Raw genomic sequence first — 22,467 nt, forward strand, 5'->3', positions numbered from 1 at the left:
CGTTACCTTAACGTAGTCCGAGGTCACACTGTTATAGGAGACGCACTGCATCCTATCAGTAAGATAAGAGTTAAACCATGACAGGGCTGAGTCTGACATACCAATTCGTATTTTGATACGCTCTAATAAAATATTATGATCGACGGTATCGAAAGCAGCGCTAAGATCGTATTAGTCATATGTTTGTATTGTTATTATTGAAAATAACTTGTTTAGGAAAGATGAAACAATATAATAAAATGCGATGTGGGTTTAAGTCAGGGGATGTTTGTGAAGCTCTTTGAGGCTTGTGATTAGGAGCTATATAAACAAACAAACAATATATATATATATTTGTATGATTATTGCAGCTATTAATATATAATGTAATAATAAAATAATATGTAAATACTAATTTTAGTAATATTTATTATTAAATTAACTCAGAAGAACACGTTTGTTTAAAAAAATAATACATGATCAAAAATAGATTAAATTATATATTTTATACTGTGTATGTACTTATGTTTGTATTATTTTCCTATTATTTTGTTGAGTTTGGTCAATTTCATGTTCCACGATTATTATTACTATATGACATATATACATATATATATATATATATATATATATATATATATATATATATATATATATATATATATATATATATATATGTGTGTGTGTGTGTGTATATATGTATATATGTGTATATACATATATGTATGTATATATGTATGTGTTTATATATATATATATATATATACATACACACATATATACAAATATGTGTATATATACATTATATATACATATGAATGTATATATATGTGTGTGTGTATTTCTATATATATATATATGTATATACATATATGTATGTATATATGAATATATATGTATGTGTTTGTATATATATATATACACTCATGTACTGTATATATATATATATATATACATTATATATACATATGGATATATGCACATACATACATATATATATGTGTATATATATGTATGTTTGTATATATATTTGTATATATAAATGTATATATGTGTGTGTGTGTATATATATATATATGTATATGTATAGATAAATATGTACATATATATATGTATATATATATACACACACACACACATATTTATATATATTATACTTTCCAAGGAAAGATAAATCATAAAAAAGAAAAACAAGAATTACAAATGGGATTATTAACTGTAATATTTATCAAATTAATAATGTGCTATTTGTCATAAATAGTCTCTCCATTTGGAAATGAATTATTTAAAGTATTTATCTTTATGTCAAAGTATAACACTTATTTGCATTTTTCTCCGTTCAAATAGTAAAATAACAGGGACAAAAACTCGTACAAAAATAAATTTGACGCAACAGAAGCGAAAAAAAACACTTTTTTGCTGCCACCTCCCAGGCCTCCCGCCTTAACGTATGCGCGTTCACGGGTGCGCGCGCGGCCGGGCCCCCGTCATGCCCGCGCGCGCGCGCCGCCGCCGCACTTCCTCAATCAGAGAAAAAAGAACCAAGCGAAGAGGAAAAAACGCCAGCAAGTCGCTGCTTCTTGGCCAACAACTCCCACGTAAGTCTCTCCGACTCTTCTTGTCCATTCCTCGCTGAAACTTTTTCACTCCGTGTTCGTGCCCGAGCCTTTCCCCCAAAATAACACCTTTTAAATTTACCTTTCGCTCGCTTCTGTTAGCTCGAAGCGATGCTGCTACTTTTATTTCTTTCATTGCACGCTCAAATGTGGAAGGTGATTAAATATTTCAAAAACTTATATATCGAAAGAAAACACATATTTGCCTTTTAAATCCTCCGGTGTTTGTCTCCCCAGTGATGGCGGAATGTTATTATGGTTTTACTAATATTACTGTATGTACAGTACGGACACCACCACTGAAACTAATCACAGCCCACGTGACCTCATTATTGTCCTCTCTACTGGACATCTGTGTTGTTCTATAACAACTATTTTTGAAAAAGAAGAGACCAAAAAAACAACAAATGTGCAACTTTCACACCGCACTGTCAGTAAATAAATCAATGAACAGAAGCTCCAGTTTTTGTTGAGGATTGATGTTCCTTCTTTCTGAAAACATTTCCTTCCCTAGTTGTATTTCTTTACACTTCTGCCTTCATTTATGTTTGTAGGACTGAAACTATAAACATAACAAAAGTATAACATCCTTTGTGTATTTTACCTGAATGAAAAAAAAAAGTTTTAGTGTTAATTAGGGGTGTGACGGTACACAAAAATGTCGGTTAGGTACGTACCTGGGTTTAGAGGTCACGGTCCGGTTCATTTTCGGGTCAGTAAGAAAACAACAAAATATACATTTTTTGGTTATTTATTTACCAAATTTGTAAACAATGACTTGATCCTTTTAACATTGGGAACACTATAATAATTCTGCCCACATTAATCCACATTAAACTGCCTCAAGTTGTTGCTTTGATGAAATAAAATGACACAACTTTTCTTCTACATATAAAAAGTGCAACATTAAACAGTTTCAAGTCAACTCCATCCATCCATTTCTACCGCTTATTCCCTTTTGGGGTCGCGGGGGGCGCTGGCGCCTATCTCAGCTACAATCGGGCGGAAGGCGGGGTACAACCTGGTCAAGTCGCCACCTCATCGCAGGGCCAACACATCAGGGTCAACTCATCATGCTTAATTTATTACAGCATTGGGGAAGCCTCTAGTTGATTTTTATTATGTAAATGTTATATTTGTATCAACATGTGATAGCAGGGACCCTGCCATTCAAAACCAGGCTGCTACATTACTAATGATTCATGTATTTATTGCTGGACTTCACGATGGCAGAGGGGTTAGTGCGTCTGCCTCACAATACGAAGTTCCTGCAGTCCTGGGTTCAAATCCAGGCTCGGGATCTTTCTGTGTGGAGTTTGCATGTTCTCCCCGTGAATGCGTGGGTTCCCTCCGGGTACTCCGGCTTCCTCCCACCTCCAAAGACATGCACCTGGGGATAGGTTGATTGGCAACACTAAATGGTCCCTAGTGTGTGAATGTGAGTGTGAATGTTGTCTGTCTATCTGTGTTGGCCCTGCGATGAGGTGGCGACTTGTCCAGGGTGTACCCCGCCTTCCGCCCGATTGTAGCTGAGATAGGCGCCAGCGCCCCCCGCGACCCCGAAAGAGAATAAGCGGTAGAAAATGGATGGATGGATGGGTATTTATTGCTGAAAAAATAGCACAATAGCAATAGGAGAGACTACTCATCCCTGAACACCATGGACTTCATGTAGGCTTTATGAGAGACAGAAACTTTTCATTTAATATAATGTCCTTTTTTGCTGCTTCAACACACCTCAATCAACACTGTCCGTAACACACACACACCGCAAAATGAGCTAACTTAATGCTAAAAGCTAACTAGCCTTCACCACAAACCAGGACTGCAAGTGAGTCAGTTTGTTTCTAGAAGGTCAACGGGCTCATAGTGATGTTTAGAAAGTAGTTGACTTGGAACTGTTTAGCATAATTTGGGGAGAGTCCGTTGCTCCCCTGCTAAAGACCTATCTGCTCGACGCTGTACCGCTGACGACATGCGCTCTGAATACGCACTGCTGATTGGCTTGTTACCGCTCCGGTTGTAACCAATCAGATGGTTGTGTGGGAGGGACAATGCAGGGTGCTGTGTACAGACAGAGACGGAGGCAGAACGGAGCGGAGCAGCTTGTTAAGACTTTAGGATAGGCGGCTACTTCATATGTTCGTGTGGAACTTGTTCGGTACTCCTCCATGAGGGGTTCCCTCAATCGTCAGGAGATTCTCCTGACGATTGAGGGAACCCCTCATGAAACAGTTCTGTAGAGATGAAGTAGTCTTGTGATTTTTCCCACACATACATATATTGCGCTCTATCACGGTATCGAACACTATTCTCTGGATAATTTAATTATGACATATATATATATATATATATATATATATATATATATATATATTAGGGGGGGAACGGTTCACAAAAATTTCGGTTCGGTACGTACCTCGGTACAGAGGTCACGGTTCGGTTCATTTTCGGTACAGTAAGAAAACAACAAAATATAAATGTTTTGATTATTTATTTAACAAATTTGCTAAATCTTCCACCAAAAATATTTTTCTTATATTTGATGTGAAGTAATCGGAAACTTGGATAGGTCAATAATTCATAATAACATTGATTATGATTCAATATTATGTTTTGAGCAATGACAGTTTGAAAGAAAAAAAACAGCGTCGTTTTATTAGTCAACGTTGCAACTTTTTCTAAATTACATTTAGCCTTTTAAGGTTTTTTATTTCACTTTTGTTTATGTTTTTTTTTATTTTAATATCATTTTTAGAATGTGCCGTGGGCCTTTTAAAACATTAGCTGTGGGCCGCAAATGGCCTCCGGGGCACACTTTTGACACCCCTGCTAGAGATAATAAAAAGTGAAATCTGATAAATCTATGGTTAAAAAGCAGAGCCTGGCGACTCATGCGGACTTATCATAACTCTCTCGCTCACAAATGTTGCTGCGTGCGTCACTTTTTTGTTTTGTTTTTAACCCCTTCTAAACCCTGAACGTACATCAAAAATACACGCGACCCTAACTTAAAATGCCGGACATTTGAGGCATTTAGGAAACTCCACCCGGACAGCCCCGCAAAGGAGGACATATCTGGTGAAAAGAGGAGGTGTGGTCAGTCTATCATAGCCCAGTCGTTGCTAGCATGCCGTGTGTTGTTTTTTTGATGGATTGAAACTTTTATTAGTAGATTGCACAGTACAGTACATATTCCGTACAATTAACCACTAAATGGTAACACCCGAATAAGTTTTTCAACTTGTTTAAGTCGAGGTCCACGTAAATCAATTCATGGTGCCTCGGCTTGCATTGTTTACACAACGTGCGGTGCGCTACTTAATATGTCCGTGTCGTTCGGTACACCTTCGAACAGAACCGAAACCCCCGTAACGAAACGGTTCAATACAAATACACGTACTGTTACACCCCTTATATATATATATATATATATATATATATATATATATATATATATATATATGTGTGTGTGTGTGTGTGTGTGTGTGTGTGTATATATATATATATATATATATATATATATATATATATATATATATATATATATATATATATATATATATATCTCCTATCTTGCCGATTGTATTGTACCATATGTCCCGGCAAGAAATCTGCGTTCAAAGAATTCCGGCTTATTAGTGATTCCTAAAGCCCAAAAAAAGTCTGCGGGCTATAGAGCGTTTTCCGTTCGGGCTCCAGTACTCTGGAATGCCCTCCCGGTAGAAGTTCGAGATGCTACCTCAGTAGAAGCATTAAAGTCTCACCTTAAAACTCATTTGTATACTCTAGCCTTTAAATAGACTCCCTTTTTAGACCAGTTGATCTGCCGCTTCTTTTCTTTTTCTCCTATGTCCCACTCTCCCTTGTGGAGGGGGTCCGGTCCGATCCGGTGGCCATGTACTGCTTTCCTGTGTATGCACAGGAAGCCAATACAGGCGTAATGTGATCAAACTTTCTTGTTCTTGTCAAAAGTCTAGCAGCCGCATTTTGTACCAACTGTAATCTTTTAATGCTAGACATGGGGAGACCCGAAAATAATACGTTACAGTAGTCGAGGCGAGACGTAACAAACGCATGGATAATGATCTCAGCGTCTTTAGTGGACAGAATGGAGCGAATTTTTGCGATATTACGGAGATGAAAGAAGGCCGTTTTAGTAACGCTTTTAATGGGTGACTCAAAGGAGAGAGTTGGGTAGAAGATAATACCCAGATTCTTTACCGTGTCGCCTTGTTTGATTGTTTGGTTGTCAAATGTTAGAGTTGTATTATTAAATAGAGGTCGGTGTCTAGCAGGACCGATAATCAGCATTTCCGTTTTTTTTGGCGTTGAGTTGCAAAAAGTTAGCGGACATATTTTGGATTGAACTTTCACAGTATCATGTTAGACCCGCTCAACATCCATTGCTTTCCTCCTCTCCAAGGTTCTCATAGTCATCATTGTCACCGACGTCCCACTGGGTGTGAGTTTTCCTTGCCCTTATGTGGGCCTACCGAGGATGTCGTAGTGGTTTGTGTTGTGGTTTGTGCAGCCCTTTGAGACACTAGTGATTTAGGGCTATATAAGTAAACATTGATTGATTGATATATATATATATATTTTTTTATATATATCTAAGAAATACTTAAAAATACATACACACCCCCGCCCCCATCTCCTGAATTCGGAAGTCTCAAGGTGGGCAAGTATGCAAGTTATACATCTGCGGCTTATAGTCCAGTGCGGCTAACGTATGGAAAACATTTTTTCTTCTAAGATTTATCGCGCTCTAAGTACTGTTTGCTAAATAATCTGAACAAAACATCCACTTTTCTGTGAGTTACAGGCGACAAAGCCACTGACTGTACTACAGTATTTTAATAATGAATGTCAAACAAAGCTGCAGACTGAAAACGGCCCCCAGGCAGCACTTTCCTAAATTGTTAAGTATTGAAAAGAGCAACGGGGATGTGAGTGAACTCCCTTTAACAACCCAAAAAAAAAGACCAGGGCTGTCAAGATTAATCAATCGTCATTAGAGTCTGATTTCAAATTTTAACGCAATTAATTCATCTGCAGCGCACGGGGACTTAATTACCCGCACTTGGCCAATAAATCCGATCGGGGTTCTGAAAGGTCCGTGGCAGTGCATTAGGGCCACTTAATCCTGTGGTTACAGGCTGCACTAGCAAACAGGTCAAGATGGAAGACGCTAAACAGCAGGTCAGCTCGCTCCCTGGCAAGTTGGAGCCGACGGAACATTCGACCCACATAAAGTATTACACACACTCTGCAGGAAGGACTTTCAGCTTAAAATACTACATAAATAACACAAAAAGAGGAAACGGTCCCCATTAATGTGGATAAATATTTATTTCCAAAAATACATTAACTTTATGCTAAAGGTGTTTCAGCAACCTGTCATTAATTTGATTAAACATGTTTATTGATAGCACTAAGAATTATAGAAGCTTTCATCATTTAAAAATAACAATATAAACAAAGTAGTTTAAAGACCTACTGAAATGAGATTTTCTTATTTAAACGGGGATAGCAGGTCCATTCTATGTGTCATACTTGATCATTTCGCCATATTGCCATATTTTTGCTGAAAGGATTTAGTAGAGAACATCCACGATAAAGTTCGCAACTTTTGGCCGCTAATAAAAAAGCCTTGCCTGTACCGGAAGTAGCAGACGATGTGCGCGTGACGTCACGGGTTGTGGAGCTCCTCACATCTGAACATTGTTTACAATCATGGCCACCAGCAGCGAGAGCGATTCGGTTCCAAGAAAGCGACAATTTCCCCATTAATTTGAGCGAGGATGAAAGATTTGTGGATGAGGAAAGTGAGAGTGAAGGACTAGAAAAAAAAGACTATACAGTGGGAGATATTCAGATGTTAATAGACTAATTAACTAGGATAATTCTGGAAAATCCCTTATCTGCTCTACCCACTACGGTATGGCGTAGTGGGTAGAGCGGCCGTGCCAGAAACCTGAGGGTTGCAGGTTCGCTTCCCACCTATTGACATCCAAAATTGCTGCCGTTGTGTCTTTGGGCAGGACACTTCACCCTTGCCCCCGGTGCCGCTCACACTGGTGAATGAATGATGAATGAATGATTGGTGGTGGTCGGAGGGGCCGTAGGCGCAAACTGGCAGCCACGCTTCCGTCAGTCTACCCCAAGGCAGCAGTGGCTACAGATGTAGCTTACCACCACCAGGTGTGAATGAATGATGGGTTCCCACTTCTCTGTGAGCGCTTTGAGTATCTAACAATAGGAAAGCGCGATATAAATCTAATCCATCATTATTATTATTATTGTTATTACTAGTGTTTTAGTGAGATTATATGGTGGTACCTGTACAACCTGAAGGTCGGCCCCGCACCGTTCTTCAGCACCAGTCGACGGGTGGTGGCGATGCCCATCTCTGCCCTTCACAAGGGACCCTCTTCGAAACACGATCTTTCGAAATGAACGCTGCATACTACACGTTACTTTGTGTGTGTGGTCCAATCCAACCGTGTTCGCTTGACCGCTTTGTTCCATAGTAAAGCTTCACCGTCGTCTTTCGGGAATGTAAACAAGGAAACACAGGCTGTGTTTGTGTTGCTAGCGGTATAGCTCGGTTGGTAGAGCAGCCGTGCCAGCAACTTGAGGGTTGCAGGTTCGATCCCCGCTTCCGCCATCCTAGTCACTGCCGTTGTGTCCTTGGGCAAGACACTTTACCCACCTGCTCCCAGTGTCACCCACACTGGTTTAAATGTAACTTAGATATTGGGTTTCATTATGTAAAGCGCTTTGAGTCACTAGAGAAAAAGCGCTATATAAAATATAATTCAATTCACTAAAGGCGGCCGCAATACATCGCTTCCCACCTACAGCTTTCTTCTTTGATGTCTCCATTGTTCATTGAACAAATTGCAAAAGATTCAGCAACACAGATGTCCAGAATACTGTGGAATTTTGCGATGAAAACTGGAAATCTCATATAAAGTTATGAATTGGCAAGAAATATTTATGTAATGAATAAAGCTAAATATGTAGTAGACCAAAAAAACGACTTTATGTTCTCTACTGCTCACAAGTGTTACATATCTGAGTTATTGTGCAGAACTATGGGGAAATAATAACAAAAGTAAACTTCCGTCACTAATAGTGTTACAAAAAAGGTCAGTTAAAATAATACATAATGTTGGACTTCGAGGTCATACAAACACTTTATTAAATCAAAAATAGAAAAATGTAGTGATTTGGTGCATTGGCAAACAGCTAAAATGATGCACAATGCAAACCATGACGTCTTACTCAAAAATGTACGAAAGTCTTCTCAACAAGAGGAGGAATATAACCTTGGAGAAAAATGTAATTTAAAACAATTGAATGCACATCCATCCATCTTCTTCCGCTTATCCGAGGTCGGGTCGCGGGGGCAGCAGCCTAAGCAGGGAAGCCCAGACTTCCCTCTCCCCAGCGACTTCGTCTAGCTCTTCCCGGCACATACAACACATAATTAAAACATGGAATGGATTAATAAAGAATATACTAAAATGACCCACTTTAAATAAAACTGCTCAAAGATATACTCCTGATTAATATTTTTAACCTTATTATAAAAATTAGATAATCTTACTCATCTCATAAGTCAACCATAAGTTACTTAATAATATTTAATAATTATTTACATACTCATTTGACTGTTTATTTATTGATTTATTTTTTAGTTACAGAATGTTAGTAACTTGCTACGATACAAATAGGGCTAGGGTTAAATAAGCTTTGCTTCTTCCTACTTCTTTTCATACCTGTTGTAATATGGAAATATGTGAGGTATCATGTTGTAACTGTTTGCATGTTCGGAATAAATTAACACTATAACTATAACCATTTATTCCTTATTCGTAATTAACTGCTTATTATTTTTTAAAGCGATAGAAGAATATTCCGAACTCATGTTTCTTTGCCTATAAGGATGTAACAATGCACACCTTTCATATCACGGTACTGTTGAATGTGTTCAAAAACTATTTATACACACACTGAATTGTTTTAACCAAGTTTAATTTCAAAATAAAAGAAAATTAATATACACACAATTTACTCTCTTGACTGCAGAAACATTAAATATTGTTTTGGCTTCTTAAAAGGTGAACTATTATTTTATTTGAGTGTTTTTAATTTCTTTTGTATTCATGTTACCACTAGTGCTAGCTTGCTTCTCCACTAAATGTGGAAAGTGCTGTTATTAATCGAGGTTGTAAAGTACCGTATTTTCCGGAGTATAAGTCGCTCTGGAGCAGGGGTGCCCACACTTTTTCTGCAGGTGAGCTACTTTTCAATTGACCAACTCGAGGGGATCTACCTCATTTATATATATCATTTATATTTATTTGTTTATGAAAGAGACATTTTTGTAAACAAGTTAAATGTGTTTAATGATAATACAAGCATGTGTAACACATATAGATGTCTTTCTTTCACGAAGACAAGAATTTAAATTGGCGTATTACCTGATTCTGATGACTTGCATTGATTGGAATCAGACAGTAATGATGATAACGCCCACATTTTCAAATGGAGGAGAAAAAAGTTGTCCTTTCTGTACAATACCACATGAAAGTGGTTGGTTTTTGGCATCTAATTCATCCAGCTTCCATACACTTTACAAGAAAAACATTGGCGGCAAATTCCGTAGCTTGCTTGATTGACATTCACGGCACCCGAGGGTCTTGTGAGATGACGCTGGCTGCTGCCAGTTCATTATTATGAAAAAATGACAGAGAGGAAGGCGAGAAACACTTTTTATTTCAACAGACTTTGGCGCCGTCCCTTCCGTCAAAACTCTAAAGGCCGACTGCACATTTCCTATCTTCACAATAAAAGCCCTGCTTCATGCTGCCTGCGCTAACAAAATAAGAGTCTCGGAAAGCTGGCGTGCACAAGTGATGTGCACGCCAGCTTTCTGAGGGATCGCTTGTGCACGCCAGTTTTCCGAGACTCTGTATTTAGTTAGCGCAGGCAGCATGAAGCAGGGCTTTTATTGTGAAGATAGGAAATGTGCAGTCGGCCTTTAGAGTTTTGACGGAAGGTACGGCGCGAGAGTCTGTTGAAATAAAAAGTGTTTCTCGCCTTCCTCTCGGTCATATTTTCATAATAATGATCTTGCAGCAGCCAGCGTCATCTCACAAGACCCTCCGGTACCGTGAATGTCATTTAAGTGACGTCTTGGTGAAGATTGATGATCACTACTTTTTAGGTCTATTTTTTTTAAAAGCCTGGCTGGAGATCGACTGACACACCCCCCGCAGTCGACTGGTAGCTCGCGATCGACGTAATGGGCACCCCTGCTCTGGAGTATAAGTCGCGCCTGCCGAAAGTGCACATTAAAGAAGGAAAAAAAAAAAAACATATATAAGTCGCACTGGAGTATAAGTCAAATTTTTGCTAAATCCCATGAAATCTTATACGTCTAGTCCAGGGGTCGGGAACCTTTTTGGCTGAGAGAGCCATATAAGCCAGATATTTTTAAAATTATTTCCGTGACAGCCATATATTTATTTTTTTTAACAGTGAATACAACTGTACGCGTGCATTTTTAATAAAGACCAACATTTTTAGAGTATAATAAGTCCCGTATTCTTTTTAGTAACATTGTTATTCTGAGGCTAACCAAAAATAAATGAAATACTTCTTACCATTAATCCGACTTCTTGAACAGGTGCGGTAGAAACCGGATGGATGGATGAAAATGCATGAGAACGTTTTGTATTTTGAACATTATTTTTATATATATATATATACATATATACATCTCTACGCTGCTGATCCGCCTCCGCTTGAGATGGTTTCCTGTGGACGGGACTCTCGCTGCTGTCTTGGATCCGCTTTGAACTGAACTCTCGCGGCTGTGTTGGAGCCACTATGGATTGAACTTTCACAGTATCATGTTTTAACCCGCTCGACATCCATTGCTTTCGGTCCCCTAACCCCCACATTTGAGGTCCTCTCCAAGGTTTCTCATAGTCATCATTGTCACTGGCGTCCCACTGGGTGTGAGTTTTCCTTGCCCTTATGTGGGTTCTTCCGAGGATGTCGTAGTCATAGTGGTTTGTACAGTCCTTTGAGACATTTGTGATTTAGGGCTATATAAATAAACATTGATTGATTGATTGATTGATTTTTGACACTGTGATTTCCAGCGGAATTATTCATTATCATTATCGTGTTAAGCAATGTCAGCTAAGATTTATCCGAGAGCCAGATGCAGTCATCAAAAGAGCCACATCTGGCTCTAGAGCCATAGGTTCCCTACCCCTGGTCTAGTCTCTAACGTAAATGGGCTACATAATATTATTTGATATTTTACGGTAATGTGTTAATAATTCCACACATAAGCCGCTCCTGAGTATAAGTCGCACCCCTGGCCAAACTACGAAAAAAACTGCGACTTATAGTCCGAAAAATACGGTAATTTTAATTAAACGCGGTAATATTAACCATTCAGAGTTTTGCCGAGGTTTGTCATTATACCTTTTATAGTTACATGCTCATAATAGCCTAAATGTAGCTTCTCGTAGCCGACATCATGGTCTTCTAGCTCGTTAAGATTGAATCAACACTGCTCCCGCAGGTTGTAGTTGGGTATTACACCCTTCCGAGCGTTCGATCAGATCCCTAAAGTTCAGTCTTTAGTTTTACTGAGATGACAGAAGGTACGGCGTCTTGTTATAAATAGTCGTCAGAGGCTGCTCTACTTCTGAAACCATGACGATGGGGAAGTGTCTTAAAGTTGCCAAGAAAATGTATTTTCCCAACGCCACGTTGCCCACGCAAGTCTGAGTGTGCTAAGCCAACACAGGTGTGTTCATAATTGCATACCGTGTGTCGTTTTTCTGTTAATCCAGCAGTTCAGACATGTTTTCACATGACAAGTTACAGTAGTTAGCAGGTGGATCTAAACACTAAACACAACGCAGTTTAGAAGGATGACAGAGAACATAAGCTGACTCGTGTTTAGATTTTAAAGAAACACTTGAATTTATTTGAAAAAACAACTTTAGGTAATAAATCAACCATGTTGGGGCTCCACTGGAAAAACAAATAAAATGGCTTTAGTTATTGTTTGGGAACATTCTGTAATCCATTGACCTCACCTTGATGTGTCTGCATCGTGACAGACTGGTCAAACCTCTTTGGCCAATTCTTGTTCTGTGAAAGGATCATATGAATACTGTAAAAAATAACCGTTAAAAACTACGGCTAGCAACTGTTAAATAGCAACAGTAGAAACCTAAAAACTAGTTTATCACATTAATAAATGCAGTGGATTCCTGCAAACAAAGAAGCAGTAGTTCCCCGAAATGACTATGGTTATAAAACGTATGCAAATACTCTAACTTTTATGGTATTATTATTCTGTTTAAATTATAGCTTATGCAGAGTGTACTTTTAATTTTACAGCTTACCTTAAATGTTTCAGGGGTTTGTGTTAATAGAAGAATGGAATAGAATGGACTTAATTGTCATTATAATGTCATATACCGTGATTAAGGACTCCAACTTAAGGTGAAGTAGTGGGAACAAATATGGTGTAAAAATGAATAACACAAGAGGTACCGTACTTTTTGGAGTATAAGTCGCTTTGGGGTATAAGTCGCACCTGCCGAAAATGCATAATAAGGAAGGAAAAAAACCTACATAAGTCGCACTAGAGCAGGGGCGCTCACACTTTTTCTGCAGGTGAGCTACTTTTCAATTGACCAAGTCGAGGAGATCTACCTCATTCCTATTTATAATTTATATTTATTTATTTATGAAAGAGACATTTTTGTTAACAAGTTAATGGTGTTTAATGATAATACAAGCATGTTTAACACACATAGATTCCTTTCTTTCCTGAAGACAAGAATATAAGTTGGTGTATTACCTGATTCTGATGACTTGCATTGATTGGAATCAGACGGTAATGATGATAACGCCCACATTTTCAAATGGAGTTAAAAAAAAAGTCCTCCTTTCTGTCCAATACCACATGAAAGTGGTTGGATTTGGCATCTCATTTGTCCAACTTGCATACTCGTTTTTAAACACTTTGTTATGAGAGTAGCATATGTGTGTGGCCCTTTAATGTCTGGCAGCAGGTGAGTGACGTCAGTGAGTGTGCGGGTGGGCAAGCAAGTGAGAAAGCGGTGGCTGAGGGCGGGGCAGAAATACATTGGCATCAAACTCCGTAGCTTGCTAGCTTGTGCACGCTAGCTTTCTGAGACTCTTATTTTGTTAGCACAGGCAGGATGAAACAGGTCTTTTATGGTGAAGACAGGAACTGTGCAGTCGGTCTTTAGAGTTTTGACAGTAGGTACAGAGTCTCTAGAAATAAAATGTGTTTCTCTGCGTCCGCCCTGTTAGTGATTTTTTTCTTAAATATGAGCTCGCAGCAGCCAGCGTCATCTCACAAGATCCTCGGGTGCCGAGAATGTCAAACAACTGACGAAAGTGAAGTCTTGGTATGATTGATGATTGCTCATTTTTATGTCTATTTTTTAATGCCTGGCTTGAGATCGACTGACACACCCTCCGAGATCGACCAGTCGATCGCGATCGACGTAATGCCCACCCCTGCACTAGAGTATAAGTTGCATTTTCTGGGGAAATTTATTTGATAAAACCCAACACCAAGAATAGACATTTGAAAGGCAATTTAAAATAAATAAAGAATATTGAACAACAGGCTGAATAAGTGTACGTTATATGAGGCATAAATAACCAACTGAGAAGGTGCCTGCTATGTTAACCTAACATATTATGGTAAGAGTCATTCAAATAACTATAACATATATATCACTCTTGAATTAACATTGTAGTTAATACTATGATTAATGTTAATTAAAAATTAAACATGAGCTATAAATAATAATAGAAGTGCAATTGTTTGTATATATAATTAGTGCAAAGGTCTATATGTACACAGGGATATTTCACATGCCTGTACTGTGTATAAAATTGAACTATGTTCATGTTGTTTATAATGTGTATTTATAATAAGTTGTGCAAAGGACATTTTATAACTTTCGGAAGTTTATTTTGTACTTGAAATTGTTTATAGGGTTAGGCGCAATAAGTGTTTAACTTCAGCCTAAACCCTTTCGGTCTGTAACATTTTTTATTTTCAATCTATGAATGTACAACTGTTTGTTTGCTTTGTTGACCATTGACCGAAGAACAATAAACTTGAACTTGAACACATAGAACATGCTATACCTTTACCACACAATCTGTCACTCCTAATCCATAAATCCCATGAAATCTTATACTTCTAGTCCATCCATCCATCATCTTCCGCTTATCCGAGGTCGGGTCGCGGGGGCAACAGCCTAAGCAGGGAAACCCAGACTTCCCTCTCCCCTGCCACTTCGTCTAGCTCTTCCCGGGGGATCCCGAGGCGTTCCCAGGCCAGCCGGGAGACATAGTCTTCCCAACGTGTCCTGGGTCTTCCCCGTGGCCTCCTACCGGTTGGACGTGCCCTAAACACCTCCCTAGGGAGGCGTTCGGGTGGCATCCTGACCAGATGCCCGATCCACCTCATCTGGCTCCTCTCGATGTGAAGGAGCAGCGGCTTTACTTTGAGTTCCTCCCGGATGGCAGAGCTTCTCACCCTATCTCTAAGGGAGAGACCTGCCACACGGCGGAGGAAACTCATTTCGGCCGCTTGTACCCGTGTCTCTTACGTGAATGAGCTAAATAATATTATTTGATATTTTACGGTAATGTGTTAATAATTTCACACATAAGTCGCTCCTGAGTATAAACTATGAAAAAAATTTGCGACATATAGTCCGAAAAATACGGTAATAATGGAAAAAGTAACAACTGAAACTAGGGATGCACCGATTAATCGGTAACCGAATATATTCGGCCGAATATGGCAAAAAAAGCCACATTCGGCCTTCGGTGGAATGAGTTAAAACAAGGCCGAATAGTGGCGTGCGACGCAATTTTTTGACGCAATGACGCAATCAACCAACGTGCGGTGACGTTGGGATTATGTTGTGTACCTGTATAAGTGTATGAGGTTACAAGCACACACTTATTGAGATTTAGTGGGGCCTCTGTTTACATTATTAGCCTGTTGTGTAGGCTACCTGTATAAGTGTATGAGGTTACAAGCACACACTTAATTGAGATTTACTTGAGCCTTCTGTTTACATTATTAGCATATCTACTGTGGCTAAGCAGACTTTTGCCAAAAGGACAATAATTCATTTGTTGTGGGTTTATCCACTTTAATGCACTTTATTTTTTTGGGGAATGCATGTTTTGTTTGAAGGCCTAATATAAATGAAAAACTTTGTGCTTTTTTGGAAAAGCAAAGGCTACTGGAATATTAAAACAATGTCAATATTCAGTAAAAAAATTACTTTATTTGAAAAACATGTCTAAATATTTATTCTAGGCTATTTATGCAATATTAAAACAATTGTGAAAAACTGCATTCATTGTTCGGTCTTCGGCCAAGCGTTTAAGTTTTATTCGGCTTCGGCTTCGGCCACAAACTTTCATTTCGGGGCATCCCTAATTGAAACAAACAGACTACTATCCAATAAAAATAATGAGCAATCCTGTACAATATACAAAACACTATAGAAATACAAAATACTGTACAATATACGGAACAAGACAAGAGTACCGAAATAATAAATAACAATCAGTGTCGGACGTATTGCACTCAAAGGGTAATATTGCACAGTAGGGTATTAGGGTAGGATATTGTATACGGGTGAATTATTATTATTACAAGTTAGAGTTCAACATGGTGACAGCTCTGGGAAAGAAGCTGTCTTTGAGCCTGTTTGTTCTGGCTCTGATGCACCTGTAGCGCCTGCCCGATGGTAGCAGGTCGAACAGGTGGAAGCCAGGGTGTGTGCTGTCCTTGGTGATGTTTTTTGCTTTCTTGAGGCAACGGGAGTTATGTAAATAAAGCATAAGCCTAGTTAACGTTCGGCTAACAACATGTTTTATTGTATTTTTGTGGCAAGAGGTTTCAGACATTGACTTTGACTTCGACTTCCTTTTTGTTGTCATTCAAATTTGAACTTTACAGTACTAATAAGAACGAAATTTCGTTGCATTAGCTCATGGTGGTGCAGGATAAAAAAAAGCAATAAGGTGCAGATATAAATAAATAGATTACTGTACAGATATATATATTGCCCTGTTGCATATGCATACAGGTTTATGGATGTATGTTATATTGTCTTTTTATTCCAGCGAGTTAATCCGTTTTGGGGGGGGAATTGAGGGGATAGTTATGATGCGTTCAAGAGTCTTACGGCCTGAGGGGAAGAAGCTGTTACAGAGTCTGGCGGTTCTGCTTCGGAGGCTGCGGAACCTCTTCCTAGAGTCCAGCAGTGAAAACAGTCCTTGGTGGAGGAGTCTTTGCAGATTTTCTGAGCCCTGGTCAGGCAGTGGCTTTTTGCGATCTCCTGGATAGGAGGAAAAGGAGTCCTGATAACCTTTTCGGCCGTCCTCACCATTCTCTGGAGAGACTTCCAGTCTGAGGCATTGCAGGTTCCAGTCCAGACAGAGATGCTGTTGGTCAGTAGGCTCTTTATAGTGCTTCTGTAGAATGTGGTGAGAATGGGGGGAGGGACCTGGGCTCTTTTCATCTGACGCAAAAAGTGCTTGCGCTGCTGAGCTCTTTTTACAAGCGTAGGAACCAGGTTATATTGTCAGTGATCTGCACCCCCAGGAACTTGGTTTTTGAGGGGTTGTGTCCATGTGTTTCGTTGCAAACTGCATCGAAATGTGTGTTTAAGTGTGTTGGAACCGGTTGCAAGCAGCTATTTAACAGATCTTTAAGGATCATATTTAATATCTCACTTGAGGGAATATGATCCCAAAGACCATGTTGTGAGTTGTCCAGTGAAAGGTTGTACAAATATTTTCAAGTTAAAATCCTATTGTTACGTTCAGATGTGTCAGAAATATAGGCCAATTTGCAGACACTCGTATTGGTGACGGGGCACCATGGTGGAGCAGTGGTTAGCATTTGTGCCTCACAGTGAGGAGGTCTTTGGTTCAATTTCTGGGCTAGGGCTATTTCTGTGTGGAGTGTTCCTGTTCTCCCTGTGGCCGTGTGGGTTCTCTCTGGTTACTCCGGCTTCCTCTAAACACATGCTCCTGGATATAGTCTGATTGGGAACACTAAAATTGACCCTAATTTCTTTTAAATAATAAATAAATAAATGGGTTGTACTTGTATAGCGCTTTTCTACCTTCAAGGTACTCAAAGCGCTTTGACACTACTTCCACATTTATCCATGGAGGGAGCTGCCATGCAAGGCGCTAACCAGCACCCATCAGGAGCAAGGGTGAAGTGTCTTGCGGGTTGCGCACGGCCACTCTACCACTGCGCCACGCCATCCCCACTAATTTGTCTTAGTAAGTCATAAATAATGACTTATTAACAGTAAGTCATTAATTTGACTTAGTCATTATTTTGTCCTATCAAGTCAATATTTTACTAAGTCAAAACAATGACCAAGTCAAATCAATGACCTATTGTAAATAAGCTTTTGAAAAAGAGTTAAAAGTGGGAGCACATGCTGACATATGCTCAATTCATCATGCCTAATTTACAGGACCAATAAAAAAAGGAAAAGAAAATATATATAATATTCTTTTTACGACTAGTTTAGGTGCCGTGGGAAACCCTGTGATTAGATAAAATACTTTTACATACAATATACATTGTTCTGCTAAAATAGATAAACTAAATTAATAATAAATGTTTTTTTTAACTAAACTGTCAATATATGAAAATACCACTTTAGTCATAATTTTTGGGCGTTAGAAATGTATCTTATGAATTTCACTCTGGTTGTTTTTATATTGTCATTACTGCCACAGGTGGTAGAAAAGTGTATTACAACTAAGTACCGCTGTGGCCTATGCGGACCACGGCTGAAAAAATACATATATTACATTCCAGGGGGCGCTGGTTAAGAAAGACTGGTATGTGGTACATGCAAAAAAACAAGGCCAGGGCTCCCATTATTTCAGCGTTATAGTGAGTTGATTTTTCATGCTGTTTTTAATCTGCCACACGTGAAAAGCCGGTCCGTGAAAATAAAAAGGCTGGGGTCCCCTGTTCTAAGGAGCAGTGTTCTAGCGTTAGAGGATCCAGGCCATGGTCCAGGTTCTCACGTTTAAAAGGTTCTTTTACGGGGAATACCTGGCAACCACAGCTGCCGGTATTTTACCGTTAATTTTATATATAGTTTTGTAAGCAGGCTAACAGTATATCTGTTTTTTTTTTCAGTAATTTACCTTAAGCAAAAACGGTTATAAACTGTAAAATTTAGGGATGCAACATCAACATACCGTATTGTCCTACACATCGTGACTGGATTTTTATGGCGATTTCTTGGCAACCACAGCTGCCGGTATTTTGCCGTAAATTGTGAGGATTTTTTTTTTTTTTTTACAGTATCATATCACGGTTAATTTAACCCAAATTATTACTCTAATTATCCTGTTATTGTTGAATGTGCTTAGAAATACTTTTACACTCACCGTGATATTTAAAATATTTAAAATAATTTAAATATCACGGTGTGTGTAAAAGTAGTTGTTAGAAAATTCACCATTTTGCATGTTTTGTGTTTCTTATTGCTTCACTGATAGTGTTTTAGTCTTAGCATTTTATCTGTTGTAATGGCTAAATGTTTATTATTTTAAATATTAGTATTGTAGCACATATTTATTTCAATGAAAAGTGCCTAACAAGTAAAAGCTATTATTATTATGTATTTTTTCTGGCGTTGCGGTGTCCTACTCTATTCAGCGGTCCTTGAACGCATCGTAATACCACCTCCATATTCTTCTGAATTTAGAATGATCACTATTTTGCAGGTTCATTGTACACATTTGAATATCTTATTTGCCCAGATAGTTATCTGTTTATAGAAGTTTAGATTGGGGTTTGTCCTTTCTGAATGGGGAAAGACGTTCATGTCTCTTGTTTTCATGTAAGCATTTAAGCTAGCGAACTAACGCCTGTCAGTCTGGGAGTATGGAGGTGTTTTTCTTTTACATTAAATTATGCTGACCATTTTATTGAAATTAAATTCAGTGTTTTAAAATTCAGCGCAAAACATTTCACTGTAAAAAAAAAATTCTAAAATTTGCTTTTTCTACATCCAAGACTCACTTCCGATAAATTAAGACAGAAGCAATCAAAGTCACGTGACTTCAAACTTGGCACCTCTTGGGCTGGCTCTGAGACATGCTTGACTGCTTTAGTTTTGATTTACCAGAACTGAGTCTTGCTTCCTGATGCAGCATATTTCTTTCTGTCTTTAGGACGGAATTTTTTTTACACTGAATTTTTATACACTGATTTTTGGCCACTGAATATCTATTCAGTGAATTTTTACACACTGAATTTTTTACACTGAATGTTTTTACACTGATTTTAGTGCACTGAATATTTATCTAGTGATTTTTTTTATGCACTGAATTTTTTAAACTGAATGTTTTAACACTGAATTTTTTGACACTGAATATTTATACAGTTAATTTTTATGTATTTAAGTTTTTTACACTGAAATTTTTAACACTGCATTTTTTACACTAATTTTGTACACTGAATAATTATACAGTGAATGTTTATGCACGGAATTTTTTACACGGAATTTTTATACAATGGTTTTTGTCCGCTGAATATTTCTCCAGTGAATTTTTAATGCACTGAATTTTTTACACTGAATTTTTTAACTCTGAATTTTTATTCACAGAATTTTTTTACACTGAATTTTTATACACTGATTTTTGTCCACTGAATATTTATACAGTGAATTTTTACGCACTGAATTTTTTCCACTGAATTTTTTTCCACTGATTTTTGTGCACTGAATATTTATCCAGTGATCTTTTTATGCACTGAATTTTTTAAACTGAATGTTTTAACACTGAATTTTTTGACACTGAATATTTATACAGTTAATTTTTATGCATTTAAGTTTTTTACACTGAAATTTTTAACGCTGCATTTTTACACAGATTTTGTACACTGAATAATTATACAGTGAATTTTTATGCACGGAATTTTTTATACTGAATTTTTTAACTCTGAATTGTTTTACACTGAATTTTCATACAATGGTTTTTGTCCGCTGAATTTTTAGCGCGCTGAATTTTTTACGCTGAATTTTTGAACTCTGAATTGTTTTACACTGAATTTTTATACACTGATTTTTGTACACTGAATATTTATACAGTGAACCTTTAATGCACTGAATTTTTTAACTCTGAATTTTTTGACACTGAATTTTTATACCCTGAATATTTATACAGTAAATTTTTATACACTGAAATCTTTACACTGACATTTTTAACACTGTATTTTTTTACACAGATTTTTCTACACTGAATATTTTTACATCCATCCATCCATCCATTTTCTACCGCTTATTCCCTTTCGGGGTCGCGGGGGGCACTGGCGCCTATCTCAGCAGTGAATTTTTATACACTGATTTTTTTTTTACAATGAATATTCATACACTGAATTTTTATGCACTGAATTTTTTTACACTAAATATTTATACATTGAATGTTTGTATACTAAATTATTATTCACATCATTTTAAAACACTAATCTATTTTTCAATTAAATTGTCAGCATAATTTGATGTAAACAAAATTCAGTTCACAATATTGTAATGCAAAAAAAAAGTTAGTTACATAAATTCCATGTCAAAAAAAGCCTTTGTAATAAAGACACAAATGAACCTCCATGAGTTGGTCAAATGTGGTTTTGGATCATTTAAATTTACAACCGTAATACTTACCACGTTTATTGCAGTTATCATTTAGACAGTTGTGTTCCAGAGCTGGATGATCGCACGCCGACTGTTTTTTTTTTTTTTTTTTTTTTTGCAATCACAAAAGCTGTTAGCAAAGATGGTGTGTGCAACAGTGAAGTAAGAGTCTTCGCCGGCAACCACACGTTTGTGTCACTCACACGCTGCAATATGTGTTTTTTTTTTTTTTTTTTTTCAGTTATGTGACATCATCTTTTATTCTAAAACAAAAGTGTGCATTGACAGTTTGCGGGGCAATCAATCTTTACTGGCCTCAATCACACAGTGCAGTGTGTGTATCGATTGTCGTGCAAAACCCAATCACCACGGTCAATAGTGACTTTGGTGCGGAACACACACACACAGACACACACCACTTCTCGTTCTTGCTGCACATTTTCTTCCCCGTGTTCCTTTTCCGTGCCTTACTTTTCTGGCCTCAGTGTGGGCGGTCATGGCTTCAGGAATTGCAAAGCTTCCTGTGAAGGCTCGTTGCTGGAGCGCGGACATGTTGAGGCTGGCTTTGCGTCGCGCAGGCATGTCCTCCATCTTTTTAGCTGCTGCCTTTAAGGCGAACTACGTAGTGACTGAACAGCGGTGGCAGACAGCAAGAATGATGACTTTATGGTCCTCCACAAAAGCAGTCATTTCATAGTCATCTGCATCTGCTCGTACTGTACACATTCTTGCAAGAAATGGGTCAGGCATGCATGAAACCTGTTATTGATTTTTGCCACTGTCAGCATATACGCTATATTGCCAAAAGTATTTGGCCACCTGCCTTGACTCACATATGAACTTGAAGTGCCATCCTATTCCTAACCCATAGGGTTCAATATGATGTGGGTCCACCTTTTGCAGCTATTACAGCTTCAATTCTCCAGGAAGGCTCTCCACAACGTTGTCGAGTGTGTTTATAGCAGGGGTCACCAACCTTTTTGAAACCAAGAGCTACTTCTTGGGTACTGATTAATGCCAAGGGCTACCAGTTTGATACACACTTAAATAAATTGCCAGAAATAGCCAAT

General features: G+C 38.1%; 1 protein-coding gene across 2 annotated transcripts in view; it reads left to right on the forward strand.

Moving 5' to 3' along the window:
• The first annotated feature begins 1,448 nt into the window (after positions 1-1,448).
• prkcda (protein kinase C, delta a) overlaps positions 1,449-22,467 on the forward strand; it is a 73,353-nt gene continuing 52,334 nt past the window's right edge. Inside the window, exon 1 of one of the 2 annotated variants that reach the window (XM_061890631.1) lies at positions 1,449-1,577. The gene's annotated coding sequence lies outside the window, so the exon portion shown is untranslated. The remainder of the gene's footprint in view (positions 1,578-22,467) is intronic. The other variant, XM_061890633.1, reaches the window with a different exon arrangement.

Source organism: Nerophis ophidion, linkage group LG02 (assembly GCF_033978795.1).
Source record: "Nerophis ophidion isolate RoL-2023_Sa linkage group LG02, RoL_Noph_v1.0, whole genome shotgun sequence".
NCBI classification, from domain to species: domain Eukaryota; kingdom Metazoa; phylum Chordata; class Actinopteri; order Syngnathiformes; family Syngnathidae; genus Nerophis; species Nerophis ophidion.